A 16,067-nucleotide genomic window follows, 5' to 3' on the forward strand; every position below is an offset into this window, starting at 1 on the left:
TGTTCTAGGGTGCTTTGCACCTGTGTCACCTTTGTAAGACAGCTGGAGCTGTGGTGAGCACTGATGTGGCTGTCCAAGTGTGTGCCACACTGGGGCTGCCTTATAGGGATGGCTGCAACTGGTGTGGGGTAGGGGCCCAAGGCTCACTAAGGTGGTAGGCCAGTTAGGGTACTCAGACCTGCTCCCATCTGCAACTATTAAGATGGAGAAGGAACATAAGCAGTGGTGTTTGCCAGGCCCTCCTACCTAGAGAGGACCCAGCATTCTCCGCTTGTTTGGTGGAGTTCTAGCACTGGATCCTTTATGGTCTAGTTGCTATTTTAAGATTTTATTGGTTTGAGAGAGAGAGAACAAGAGAGAACTGACTGAGCCACCCAGGCTTCCCTGTTATTTTATACTGTGGCTTTTTATCTGTGCCCCAGGGCCTTTGAGACTGGTGTGGAATAGAGGCCCAACTATGGCACAAAGACCCTGCTCCTATCTGCAGTATCAAGGTGGAGATGGAACATAAGCAATGGTGCTCACCAGCCCCTGCAACCCAGTAAGAGTTCCGTCAGCTTCCAAGCCATTTGGCAGAGTTCTAGGACTGATTCCTTTATATTCTAATTGCCCCTTTAAACCACAGCTTTTCTTCTGTGCCCAAGGCGGACAAATCTCATAGTCTCTCAGTACTACCTTTCCCCACTACACTTTGCCTCATCAGGGGGTGGGGGTTCCCTTTGTTAGCATGTCTTCCTCTTTCTTATCATTCTTTATGTGGCCTATTTCATTTTGCAGAAGCTGTTCGGTCTTCAGCCCTCAGTTCTTCTTTAGGAGGAATTGCTCTATAATTAGGTATAGATTTGGTGTGTCTATGGTGATGATGAATTCAGAATCTCCCTACATTTACTTTCATCTTGGACCAGAAGATCACTCTTTTTTCAGTTTTATTGAAAAATAATTGACATACATCACTGTATAAGTTTAAGATGTATAGCATAATGGTTTGATTTACATATATTGTGCAATGATTACAATAGATTGAGTTAACATCCATCATCTCCCATAAGTACAATATTAACAACTTTCCTGTATGTCCTGCAGCAGTGTTAATTATAATCATCATGTTGTACATTATATCCCTAATACCTATTTTTCTTGTAACCAGAAGTTTGTACATTTTAACCACCTTCCTCCAATTTCTCCTCCCCATTCCCTTTGCCTCTGGCAACCACAAATCTGATCTATCTATAACTATATACACACACACATACATACATACACACATATATACGTACCCACATACATACATGCACACATATACATAGACCACAACTTCTGTATCCATTCATCCATCAATGAACAAAGATTGTTTCCATGTTTGGTTATCATAGATAATGCTGCTATGAACATGGGGGTACACATATCTTTTCAACATAGTGTTTTTCTTTCCTTTGGAAATATTCCTAGAAGTAGAATTGTTGGATCATATGGTAGTTCTCTCTTTTTGTTGAGAAATCTCCACACTGTGTTCCATAGTGGCTGTACCAACTTAAAATCCCATCAGCAGTGCACAAGAGTTCCCTCTTGTCCACATCCACACCAGCATTTATCTCTTATCTTTTTGATGATGGCCATTCTAATAGGGGAGAGGTAATATCTCATTGTGTTTTTAATTTGTATTTTCCTAATGACTAGTGATATTGAGCATCTTGTCATGTACTTCTTTGTCATTCATATATCTTCTTTGGAAAAATGTCTATTCAGGTCCTTCACCCATTTTTTAAGTTGGATTATTTGGGATTTTTTGCTATTGAGTTGTATTAGTTCTTCATATATTTTGGATATCACTCTTATCAGATAGGTGGTTTGCAAACAGTTTTTTTCCATTTCTTTGTCTTTTCTTTGTTGATGGTTTTTTTTTTTTTTGCTGTACAGATAATTTTTAGTTTGATATACTCCCACTTGTTGATTTTTATGTTGTTGTTTGTGCTTTAGGTGTGATTTCTAAAAATCATCACTAATACACATGTCAAGGAGCTTTTTTCTTATGTTTCCTTCTGGGAGTTTCATGGTTTCTGGTCTTACATTTAAGTCTTTCATCCATTTCAAGTTAATTTATGTGAATGGTGTAAAATAGGGGTCAATTTTCATTCTTTTACATGTGAATATCCAAATTTCCCAGCACCATTTGCTGAAGAGATTGTGTTTTCTTTATGAATATTTTGGGTCACTTGTCAAATATTAGTTGTTTGTAAATACTTGTGCTTATTTCTGGGCTCTCAATTCTGTTCCATTTGGTCTATTTGTTTTTATGCCAGTGTCATACTATTTTAATTACTATAGTTTACAGTATAGCTTGAAGTTAAGTGTGATGCCTCCTGCTTTGTTCTTTCTCAGGATCTTTTTTGGCAATTCAGGATCTTTTGTAGTTGCATGTAAATTTTAGGACTATTTTTCTCTATTTCTGTAAAAATGCCATTGGAATTTCAATAGGGATTGCATTCCATCTATAGATGGGTTTTTGTATTATGGACATTTTAACAATATTAATGCTTCCAATGCATGAACATGAGATACTTTTGCCTTTATGTCATCTCCTTCAATTTCATTAATCAGTGTCTTGTGGTTTTCAGAGTACAGATTTTTAACTTCTTCAGTTTATTCCTAAGTATTTTATTGTTTTTGATGCTATTGTAAATGATTGTTTTATTTCTAGTTCAGAAAATTTGTTATTTATGTATATAAATGCTACAGATTTTTGCATGTTAATTTTGCATCCTCCAAACTTACTTATTTTGTTTATTAGTCCTAACAGTTTTTGGCTGAGTTTTAGGATTTTCTATATATAAAATTATGTCATCTGCAAATAGAGACAATTTTACTTCTTCCATTCCAATTCTGCTTTTATATTTTTTTATTGCTTGATTGCCTTAGCAGGACTTCCAGTACACTGTTAAACAGGAGTGGTGAGAGTAGGCCCCCTGTCTTGTTCCTGATATTGCAAGAAAATCTTTCAACATTTCACCATTGAGTATGATGTTAGCTGTATGCTTGTCATATATGGCCTTTATTATGTTGAGATATGAGATAGGTTTCCTTCTATGCCTAATTTGTTGTACTTTTATCATGAATGAATGTTGAATTTTGTCATATTCTTCTTCATCTATTGAGGTGATCATACAGTTCTTTTCTTTCATTCTATTAATGTGATGTATCACATTGATTTGTGTGTACTGGACCATCCTTGCATTCCAGGGATAAATCCCACTTAATCATGAACTGTCTTTTCAACGTGCTGCTGAATTCGGGTTGCTAATATTTAGTTGAGAATTTTTGCAACTATATTCATCAGGGATGTTGTATAGTCTTCTAGTAGTGTCCTTATCTGGCTTTGGTATCAGAATAATGTTCATTTCATAAGCTGAGTTTGGGAGTGTTCTCTTTTCTTTGACCATTGGAAGAATTTGAGAAATATGGCATAAGTTATTTCTTAAATGATCGGTAAAATTCACCAGTGAAGCCTCCTGATCTTGGGCTTTTCTTCACTGGGAGTTATTATTACTGAATCAATATCCTTACTTATAATTGGTCTGTTCAGATTTTCTAATTCTTCTTGACTCAGTCTTGGTAGTTTGTACATTTTTAAGAATTTTTCCATTTCTTCTAGGGTGTCCAATTTTGTGGTATATAATTGTTCATATTAGCCTCATAATTCTTTTTATTTCTGTGATACCAGTTGTAATGTCTCTTTTTCATTTATACTTTTGATTTGGTTCTCTTTTTTCCTTGGTTAGTCTAAGTAAACGTTTGTCAATTTTGTTTAACTTTTCAAAGAACCAACTCTTAGTTTAGTCCATCTTTTCTATTTTTCTTTTCTTTCATTAATTTCTGCTTTAATCTTTGTGGGGTTTTTTTTGTTTTGTTTTTTCCTTCTAACTTTGGGATCAATTCTCTGATATGATAGAGTTATGTTGTTTAAAGCATAGTTATGTTGTTTATTTGGGATCTTCCTTGCTTTCTAATGTAGGAGTTTATTGTTATGAACTTCCCTCTGAGAACTACTTTTGCTACATTCCACAAGTTCAAGGATGTATGGTTCCATTTTTGTTTGTCTCAAGAAAGTTATTTTCCATTTAAATTCTCCTTTGAGCTATTGATCTGAAGAGTGTTAATTTCCATATATTCTTGAATATTCCAGTTTTTCCTTTTGTTATTTCTAGTTTCATGCCATTGTGGCCAAAGAAAATGCTTGGTATGATTTTAATCTACTTGAGTTTGCTAAGACTTGTTTTGAGACTTACATATAATCTATCCTAAAAAATGTTCCATGTGAATTTGAAAGAAATATGTATCCTGTGGTTGTTAGATAGAATGCTCTGTATGTGTCTGTTAGGTCCATTTGGTCTACAGTATTTTTTTTAAATCCCCTGTTTTCTTAACGATTCTGTTTGGATGATCTATCCATTGTTGAGAGTAGGGTATTAAAGTCCTCAAGTATTATTATATTGCTGCGTATTTCTCCTTTTTCCTCTGTTAGCTTTTGCTTTATGTATTTAGGTGCTCTGATGTCAGGCATGTAGATATTTATCATTTTCTAAATATATTGACAACTTTAACATAATGACCTTCTTTGTCTCTTTACCATTTTTAAACTCTATTTTGTCTGATAAAAGTATGGTCACCCCTACTTATTTTCTGGTTACCATTTGCTTGAAACATCTTTTTCTATTCCTTCATCCATTACAGAATCTTTTACTATATATTTACCATTACCAGTGAGTTTTACATCTCCTTTTAATTAGCATCTTTTTAATTTCAACCAAAGAACTCCCTTTAGATTTTCTTGTAAGGCAGTCTAGTGGTAATGAATACCCTCAACTTTTATTTTTTAGGGGAAAGTCCTTATCTCTCCTTTATCCATCCTATTTTTTCCTGGACTGAAAAGTTCTGTTGAGAAACCCATCTTACAGGTCTTATGGTGGTTGTCTTATATGTAACTTCTCTTTTTTTTTTCTCTTGATGCTTTTAAAAATTGTTTATTTTAAGTCTGCTTTATATGAGTCTGCTTCTGAAAGTCTTTCTCTCTTGTTTTTGTTTTTCTTTTGGGAAAGGTGGGGGGAGGGGAGTTGATGGCTTTTCTTTGTTGAACTCTTATTACACATGCATTGTTTTTCTAAATTTGTTTAATGTCTGTGTGTTCTTGTAGCTTGCTAAACTACTTTAGGAGGGTTATTTGAATTTTTTGACAATTCATACATCTGTTTCTTTAGGGTCAGTTATTAGGGCTTTATTTATTTCCTTTGGTATCATCCTATTTACCTGATCTTTATGATCCTTGATTCTTTACATTGGTATCTATGTATTTGAATAAGTCATTTTCTTTTCTAGACTTTATAGGTTAGCTATGGAAGGCACAGTTCTTCACCCAGCAGCTCAATTTGGGTTTCTTGGCATGTTTGCTGCTAAGGTCCTTGGGCAGGTGAGGACTACAATTAGGGTCTGTTTTCAAGCAAGGCAACTCTTTGAGCTCTGATGTTAGGGATGGAGGTGTGTGCCACTGGTTGAGAACAGTGGAATAGGACTGCTGTCATGGTTTCCTACCCAAGTAAGGCTATAAGATGGGCTCTGCAATTGTCCAGTGGCTCTGATTGTTTTGTTGAGACTTACTAGATAGTTGGAAGTGGGTATTATACTCAGTAGCAGATCGGACTATGGTCAGGTGAAGCAAGAAGTTGTTTTCTACAAATGGGCAAAACCACAGGCTGTGCTCTTTGTAAGGAGGGCTCTTGGATGGGCTATGCAGCTTCTTTGTGCTTTGATTATATTCCCTTGTCATGTAGGCTAAAGACTCTATTCAGCAATGAGTGGGACTATAAATTAGTTTTACTGCCTGGGCACAGTGAGAGAAGCAGGTCTTAAGCTAGTAGTGCTTTTTGTCTTAACTCAAGCTGACCTCTATGGCACAAGTTCTCTGAATGAACACAACTACTGGCTTTGCCTGCCTATCTCTTGGCACCAGTGTTTCTGGTTTATGCAGTTTCCAGGTGTTCTCACCAGCCCTTCTGGTCAGATGGGGCCTGGGAGTCACAGTGGGTGGGGTTATGTTTCAGCTTTCTTGCCTAATTGTATTAGGCAGATGCCAGTCTAGGAACTTTCAGGTTTTTTTTTTAAGGTTTCTGGTTCAGATTGGCCTCGGAGGGTACCCTGAGCCTTGACTATAAATTAATCCCTCTGCCAGGGTGCAGCAGAACACATGAGGTACTGGCTTTGCTCAGGGGGAATCAGCTTTGCCCCTTCTCAGCTTGAGTTACTGGTTACACACAGCTTTCAGGTGCCATCACCAGCCCCTCTGGCCAGATGGAGCTAGGAGCTAGTCCCCAGTGGGGGGAGCTATGACTTAGCTCCTTACCTGAGTATAGGCAAACCAGGGTCTAGGACCAGCAAAATTTCTCATTTGAGGACCTGAACTGAGCAGATCTATACCCCCAACAAATTGCCTGGTCAGATAGAATGACCAACTTGGTTCTGTAAATGAGCAAAACCACTAGTTGGTATTACTAATTAGACATTGCAGGTACGAATTTGACCTGCTAATATCTATATGCTGGTTATTGCAAGGCCCTTCCCAATTCTCCATCACAGTCAGATTCCCACTGTGTGAGCCCTTTAGATTTTCCTGCAGTCTCTGTCAGGCAAGACCAGATTAGAGGTTCCCACAAAACAACCCACAATATTGGGGGATTGGAAGCCTCCCAGGCTCTCTTTTTCCCCTGGAGGAACTGGAGCCTTATAGGAGACCTCTCCCTGTAGCGCTGCAATGATCTGGGAGGGTAGGGACAATGCAGTCAATGTGTAGCTGCTGCTCCCACCCTTCTAATGCAGGCATTTTTGGTCTCTGTGGTTTAGAGAGGCCAGGGGTTGATTCAGGCTCCCCTCCATGTTCAAAAATTCTTTCAATGGTGTCTTATCCATGAATATTTGTTAGTTTTTCTTCTTGTGAGAGGGGAGCAAAATCAAGAATGACGTTTGTCACTATATTGGTGATATCACTCCTACATAATTTTTCTTATTTAGAAGGTATCACTGATTTATTATAAAGGGATGTAACTCAGGAACAGCCAGATGGAAGAAATGCATAGGCAAGGTATGTGCTCTGAGTAGGCCACTCTCCCCAGATTTCTATGTGTTTACCAACCCAAAACTTCCATTAGGTTTATTTTGATAAGGACAGCTTATGAGAACTCCATAGGAAAGAAGAACCTCTCCAACTCTTTTATTTGTGATCTAACCTGTGTCTGTGTTTGATTGCAAAAGGATGCTCATCCTTCTACAGGGAAAGTCTCTGTCTTCCACAAATTGTATGTGGAGCTGGGAGCTAGAGACAAGGTTTGTGGCTTGTAGCTCCACACACATGGAAGGGTACATCATGATCAGAGGGCAAGAGGACACTTCCTTAGGGAGATACTTGTCATTTACCAAGATCAGACCTTTCTCATAGCTGGAGTTGCTCTTCTCAGAAACAGCTATTGCATTCATCCCAGTGTTAAGATTGTTTCTAGAATGACTTCTGCTGACTTAGCTATTAACCCTCATCACAGCTCACCACCTCCTACCTTTTAATCCAAGGTGTATTATAATTAATGATGGAAAACCGGTGAATATTCTAGTGTCAAGGGTCACTGCATAAAGAGGACTGACCCTCACATGTTGAGAAATCAGTGTCGAGTCTTCTGGCTCTGCTCTGTTTCACGCGTAGGCAGCAGCCACCTCTGTTTCTGGTAGAAAGCACTGGGGCCCTGGGATTCTCAAATTTTCAGCAAAGGTGACTGTTCTTTCATGTTCCAGTTGGTAGATATAAGGTATTAAAGGTAAAAGAAGCAAGAAAACCAGTTAGAGTATAACCAACAAGATGGATCTGTTTGTTCCTGATAGTAAACAATGAAATCATGAACAAGTGTGGGATAAACCAGACATGATAATATCACTGTAATTTAGAAAGATGATTAATGTCAGTGGCTAGATAGGCTAAACCCAAGACAGAATACTGGAGACAGGAAAATGACTTTCCAAAAGTGGAAAGAAAAAAAAGAACATATGACAGTCACCTAATCAAAAAGGGCATCCAATGTCACCTAGGCTCAAAATAGCTGTCATACAGAAACTGCTTTTCTGCAATTAGCCACAAAATATAAATTTTGTATAAGATGTATAATTTCTTCTTTGTTAACATTTCTTATAGTCACCCTTTAGGTTTTTTTTTTTTTTCCTACTGTTACCAGTCAAGTTCAGAAATGAACTGTATTTTGCAGGAGGTACCTGATTTTTCTAGTTTGCCTAGGCCAGTGATTCTCAAAGTGTGTTTTCAGTGGCAGGATCACCATCTCCTGAGAGCTTACTAGAAATGCAACATTTCCAACTCCACTTGAGATGCACTGAAGAAAAAACTCTAGGGATGGGATTCAGCAATCCATGTTTTAATAAGTCCTCTGGGTGATTTTGATGCATGTATAAGTTTGAGAACCACTGAAATGGTTCATGCTATAGTAGTAACTCCCTAAATCTCAAAGGCATAACATCCTTTTTTTTTTTTTTTTAATCACTCATACCAAATCTGTTAGGGTGACCTCCTCAGTGCAGCACTTTCACAAATGGTGATTCACAAATTCAAACTTTCCATCATGTGCCTTCTATCATCTCAACATGAGACCAAGAGATCATCTAGACAAAGGAAGAGAAATTTGGAGAGTTACAGTCTGCTCATAGTCAACTTGTGACACATTTCTAATCACAGCTAATTGACCAGAACTTGTCAAGTGGCCTTTTACATTTATTTAAAAAAAAAAGAACACAGATCTTGAGTGACCATGACCCATAATTAATGGATTTAGTGCTAATCTTTGCCTTGATCAGTCTAGTCTACATAAAGAATTCTTCTAACCAATGAATAAATGTAAATTGTCATAATATTCAATAAATTTCACAATGTTTCCTTCCTGCTTTTCCAAACACACATTAAGTTTTAGTTTTGATTACATATTAATGTTTTCCCTTTTATTCCCCACACTCTTCATGAAATGTGTCCCCCTCTCATTTCAAAGTGCCTTCCTTTTTTTATTGTCTCCCTATGCACATATTTCTTGTCTTCTAAGACTGAAGTCAGCAACTCTCAGCGTGAATGTCACTATTAGATTCTTTTTTAGAAATGACCCTCTAGTGACCAGAAACCATGTCTCCATTATTTTTTTTTAAAGATTTTGTTTATTTGACAGAGCACAAGCAGGGGGAGTAGCAGGCAGAGGGAGATGGAGAAGCAGGCTTTCTGCAGAGCAGGGAGTCGGATGCAGGGCTCGATCCTAGGACCCTGGGATCATGACCTAAGCCAAAGGCAGACGCTTAACTATTTGAGCCACCCAGGCACCCCCATGTCTCCACTATTGACTGTCCCCTTGGTCATTGCCAGTTGAACCAGAGATAGATATGTGCCTAACTGGGCCACTTAGATTTTTGTAGCAAATATAAATCTATTGTCAATAACACTGGAAACACTGAAAAGACTTCTAGTGATTGTATACTTGGTATGTATTCCCTAGAATATTCTTTTAGTGAGGTGTTACTATAACCAGGTAGGTTTCTTAACAATATGGTAATATGGATAGTGGGGGGTCGTGAGGTGTCAGTGCGCAAGATTAAATACTGAGAGAGCTACAACTGGTTCTGGTTCTACATTATATAGATATTTAGTATTTTGTCTGGAATAATTACATATTATTTTTTTGTACTTCAGTTTTATTTCTGTATAAAAAGGGAGTTTAATCCTAGAGTTTATGGATCACTAGTTCTACTTCTTGAACAAGGATTGTTAAGAAACACATACCTGGGACACCTGGGTGGTTTAGTTGGTTAACCATCTGCCTTTGGCTCAGGTCATGATCCCGGAGCCCCAGGATCAAGCCCTTTCCAGGCTCCCAGCTCAGCGGGGAATCTGTTTCTGCCCCTGCCCCTGCTCTTTCCTGCTCACTCTAATAAATAAATAAAATCTTTAAAAAAAACCCTATACTTAACCAAATTTTATATTTATAAATAAAATCATATTAAGGTTTCAATTTAATATAGTACCCTTAATAAGAAGCACTATGTATTTCATTTCTTTTTAAGCTCATCACTTTCACAAAAGGAAAGCTGTATTTTGATGTTAGCATCCACTCCTTTTAGAGACGTTGACAGCTTTCCAGAATATTATTGGCTAGTTCCCCAGGTAGGAGAGTAAAAAAAAATCACCTCCTTTGGTTAATAAGAGCAAGCAGTTTCAAAATCAATTCTCTAGTTCCCATCATAGAAACAATTCCTTTAATTAGGGTTTGCCATGTCACAGCTTCTGCTTGTTAGTCCATTATTTCCAACCTAAGTTTCACAGAAGAGACTAATCTTCTAGGTCTATTAATGAGTTTCCAGAATGATCTGAGATAGAGATAATTCTCTGAGGTCAAATAACTGAAATAGTGATTGACCTTCATCTTCTTCTCAAATTCAGGTATAATTAATGCCTCAGCTGCCTAAACCTAGGTTGCACTATGGAAATTCATGTATTTCTGACTGTGGTCCAGACTTCATCTCTTTTTTGCCTTAATTGACTATGTTGCCCACTTAGGGAACACCATCACCCCAAGTGAGGTTGATTAATACATGCTTACATTGCAAACTTTCTAGAAAATAGATTGGAATAAATTCAAGGTTATATGCAAGAAGAAAATTACCTTTGCTATCTATATTTATCATACAGTATATTTTTCATTAACTTTTTAAATGCATATTTTAATCATTTGAAATTCTCTACCAGTTTTATCTACAGTTACAATTTAAGTTTTGTTTGTTTCTTTTTCAGTAGCTTGATTACAACCCAGGTACTAAAAAGTAGACATAAATTATAAAAGTGTTTTTTACTAAAAATAAAATAATTTTTCCATATTTTTTACAAATATAGAAATCTTAGTTTAAAAAGCTGGACATTAAAGAGGAACTGTTAAAAATGTGCTGAAAGAAAATTGTTTGAATTATATTTTAAAAAATCAATCACTGAACAGAAAGTTCAGAAAATGACAAAAACAAAAATATCCAAGCTTATTTGAATGTTTTGCCACTGTTAAATTATCAGTTTAAAATGATTTCCCCAGTCTTTTATCACATGTATATATTTTATATAAGTGGCAATAAAACTATATGTAGAAGTTTACCTGTTTATTTTTAGTCTAAAATTTTTATATTCTTGAATTATAGTCATAATTTTAATTTCTACATTATGTCCCAATAGATGATGGTACCATAATTGTTCCATAATTTAACATTTATATTATTTTCAAGTTTTCACTATTATAACACTGAAATTAAGATTTTGTATACTGTTATTTTTCTATATTTTGAATGACCTTAGAAAAGAGATACGAGGAATTCTTAATCTCAAGAAACAAACTGAGGGTTGCTGGAGTGGTGGGGGGTGGGAGGGATGGGGTAGCTGGATGATGGACATTGGGGAGGGTATGTGCTATGGTGAGCACTGTGAATTGTGTAAGCACTGTGAATCACAGACCTGTACCTCTGAAACAAATAATACATTATATGTTAAAAAAAAAAAGGGGGGGGAGAATGAAGGGGGGTAATCGGAGGGGGAGATGAACCATGAGAGACTATGGACTCTGAAAAACAAACTGAGGGTTCTAGAGGGGAGGGGGGTGGCGGGATGGGTTAACTTGGTGATGGGTATTAAAGAGGGCACGTTCTGCATGGAGCACTGGGTGTTATACGCAAACAATGAATCATGGAACACTACATCAAAAACTAATGATGTAATGTATGGTGATTAATATAACATAATGATAAAAAAAAGTCTAGTTTTACCACAGGATTGGAAGATAAACATTTTTATAACACTTGTAATACACTGTCAAATTGTTGTGGGAAACAAAGGCAGGAGAAAAATTACTAAATTTCCTTACTACCTACAGCCTATTGACAAGTCCTTGAAACAGGAAGAGTGACATTCCTCCAGGAATTCAACTGCCTCCAATGTTAATACTTTGCTAAGGGCAAAAGGCAATCTTAGCCCAAATCCCAGGATCCTGTTTAAGTCTACTTTAACATATAAAAAACTTCCTTTATCTCTACCCCCCAAAATACGTGTTGGCAATCACCCCCCCAAGCATATGACCCACCAATATACATCTGAAGGGCCTCATAACTCAGGTTTTATTAGATAGTAATAAATGACCTTTTCCCAACAATAGCCAGCCCCCTCAAGGTCCTAGAAACCTTGCTTCCAAAATTCCTTATAGAGACTTATGTTATCCCAAACCCCCTCCCAACTTGGAAGTAGATAATGGGCCATTCCTTATGACCCCAGTGCAGCTCTTTCTGCCCAGGGGTCCTGTCCCAATGCTTTAATAAAACCACCTTTTTGCACCAAAGACATCTCAAGAATTCTTTCTTGGCCATTGGCTTCGAACCCTAACATTCTTTCCTACATCAAAATTGCTTAAGAAAAAAGCTACCTGGCATTATATCTTAAAAGGTCACTCCAGTTTTCAATGCTACCATAATTCCTATTTCATCACACATAAGCTAATATTGACAATATTATTATTTCATTTTTTATTAACAAAATATGGAGCATATATTGTAAATATTAATATATATGAGATGGGGGGAGAGATTTATTTTAAGGACTTGGCTTATGCAATATCGTGGGTGATGGCAGATCCAAAATCCTCAGGACATCCATAAGGCTGAAAATTTTGGTAAGAGTTGATTTTGAAGGGGAGTGAATATAACACCCACAACTGCCTCTTTGGCATAAGGATTTTTTGAGCTAGTTATTTTTAAGAAACAGCTGACACAGGAAAAGCTCTGAAAATTGAATAGAAATTTCCCTTTTGTAATATATTTACATTTATAAGGGAAATCCTCATTTGTAAAGGTGTTTCCCTGTCTCTAAGAAAAAGGGGAGTTACAAATCGCTAGAAACTCTTACCAGTGGAGAAGACAGGGACTTAAATCAGCATAACAATCATACCCTCATTTCATGTGCTTTGCCATAACTAGACTCCCCACACATATCATCTTCTGTCTTTAGCTAAAGATGATATTTAAGATACTGGCTTGGGCCAAGTCAGGGAGTCACTCAGTTTTCCTGGGTATTTCCCATGTATATGAGAAGAATACATGTTATTAAACTTTTGTTTATTTTTCTATTTATATGTCTTATTACAGGGAGTCTCAGCCAAGAACCTGTAAGGGTAAAGATAAAATTATTTTTCTTCACCTACAGTTTGGTGACCCATGATGGAGCCTGCTGAGATACTGTACTTGCTGCAGAGCCTGCAGACAGGAACCTGGAAAACTGGCAGAAGCTGGCAAAGGATAAGAATTATTACCAAAGTCCGCTCTCCAGGATTTCACTCTGTAGTGCCTAGTTGAGAACAGAAGGTAAAATTTTAAACTTGTCCCTTCCTTTCCAAATGTAGATAAACCCGTGAAACTATTTGTGTGAACTATTTCCTTGGATATAGTGACACTGGTAAAGATTTGTTATAGTACATTTTTTCCCAGTTTTATTGAGAAATGATTGACATACATTACTGTGTGTTTAAGATGCACAGTATAATTGTTTCATTTGAATATATTTTTAAATAATCACCACAAAAAGTGGTGATTAATATCCAACATTCATACAGATAAAAGGAAAAAAATTTCCTTATGATGAGAGCTCTTAGAATCTACTCTTACCACCTTTTCTATATATTATATAGCAGTAATAACTGTACTTATCATGTTGTACATTATATGACTAGTAATGATTTATAACTGGAAGTTTGTAACTTTTGACCACCTTCTTCCAATTCTTCCTTTCCTCACTCCTTGCCTCTGGTAACCAAAAATGTGATCTCTTTTTCTATGAGTTTATGGGGTTTTTTTTAAATCTTTTTAAATTTTATTTATTTGACAGAGACACAGCAAGAGAGGGAATACAAGCAGGGGGAGTGGGAGAGGGAGAAACAGGCTTCCCACGGAGCAGAGAGCCTGATGCGGGGCTGGATCCTAGGACCCTGGGATCATGACCTGAGCTGAAGGCAGATTCTTAACTGACTGTGCTACCCATGGGGTTTGGTTTTGTTTGGGGGTGGGAGGGATAAAGTTCCACATTTAAGTGAGATCATACATTATGTGTCTTTCTCTGTCTTATTTCACCTAGCATAAGGCTTTAAGGTCCATCCATGTTATCACAAATGGTACCATTTTCTTGTTTTTTATGGCTGAATAACATTTCACTGTATATGTATACAACAACTTATTTATCCATCCATCAATAAACACAAGTTGTTTCCAGGTGTTGGCTATTGTAAATAATCTTGGGATGAATGTGGTGCAGATATTTCTTTGACTTAGCATTTTAATATCCTTTGGATATAGTCCCAGAAATGGAATTGCTGGTTCATATGGTTAATTCTATTTTTAATTTCTTGAGGAATCTACATACCATTTTCCATAGTGGTTGTGCCAAGTTGCAATCCTAAGAGTGTACAAGAGCTCCCTTTTCTCCATATCCATGCCAGCATTTGTGAGCTCTCATCTTTTTGATAACAGCCATTCTGACATGTATGAAGTGATATCTTGTTGTGGTTTTAATTTGTATTTCCTTAATAACTAGGGATATTGAACATCTTTATGTACTTGTTGGACATTCATATACTGTCTTTGGAAAAAGTTTATTCGTGTCTTTTGTCTGTTGTTTTAATTGGATTGCTTTATTGCTACTGAGTTATGTAAGTTCCTTACAATCCTGGATATCACAGACATACTTGTTTTATTGTGCTTTTCTATATTGTACTTTGAAGATACTGCATTTTTTTACAAATGCAGTTTGTGGCAACTCAGTGTTGAAGCAAGTCTCTTGGCTTCATTTTTCCAACAGCATTTGCTCACTTCCTGTGTTTGTGTCATTTTTGGTAATTCTCACAATATTTCAAACTTTATTACTATATTCATTATGGTGATGTGGGTTCAATGATCTTTGATGTTACTATTGTACATGTTTTGGGGCACCACAAACCATGGCCACATAACACTGTGAACTTAATTGATAAATGTTTGTGTTCTGACTGCTGCCCTCATCAGGAGTTACCCGCCCCCCCCCTTCTCAGGCCTCCCTATTCCCTGACACCCAACAGTATTGAAATTGGGCCAATTATTAACCCTTCAGTGGCCTCAACATGTTCAAGTGAAAGGAAGAGTAATACATCTGTCACTTTAAATAAAATTTTAGAAATAAGCTTAGTGAGCAAGGCATGTCAAAAGCCAAGATAGGCTGAAATCTAGGCCTCTTATTCCAAACAGCCAGGTTGTGAATGCAAAGGAAAGTTCCTGAAGGAGATTAAATGTGCTACTCCAGTGAACACATGAATGACAAGAAAGTAAAACAGTATTATTACTGATACGGAGAAAGTTTGAGGGTCTGAATAGAAGATGAAACCAACTACAAACTTCCCTTAATCCAAACACTAATCCAGAGCAAGGCCCTAACTCTTCAATTCTATGAAGGCTGAGAGATGTGAGGAAGCTGAAGAAAAAGTTTGAAAGAAGATATCTCTATAACCCAAATGAGCAAGATGAAGCAGCAAGTGCTGATGTAGAAGCTGCAGCAAAAGATCAGAAGATCTAGCTAAGATCATTAATGAAGGTGGCTACACTAAACAATACATTTTCAATGTAGATTAAATAGCCTTCTATTAGAAGAAGATACCAACTAGGATTTTCATAGTTAGGAGAAGTCAGTGCCTGGATTCAAGCTTCAAAGGACAGGCCCTCTCTCATTAGGGGTTAATGCATCTAATGACTTAAAGTTGAAGCCAATGCTCATTCACCATTTCAAAAATCTTAGGGCCCTTAAAATTATGCCATATCTATTCTTCCTGTGCTCTATAAATGGAACAAAAAAGCTTGGATTGCAGCACATCTGTTTATAACATGGTTTACTAAATATGTTAAGCCCACTGTTGAGACCTTATCAGAATAAAAGATTTATTTCAAAATATTAT

Source organism: Neomonachus schauinslandi, chromosome 1 (genome assembly GCF_002201575.2).
Source record: "Neomonachus schauinslandi chromosome 1, ASM220157v2, whole genome shotgun sequence".
Lineage (NCBI taxonomy): Eukaryota > Metazoa > Chordata > Mammalia > Carnivora > Phocidae > Neomonachus > Neomonachus schauinslandi.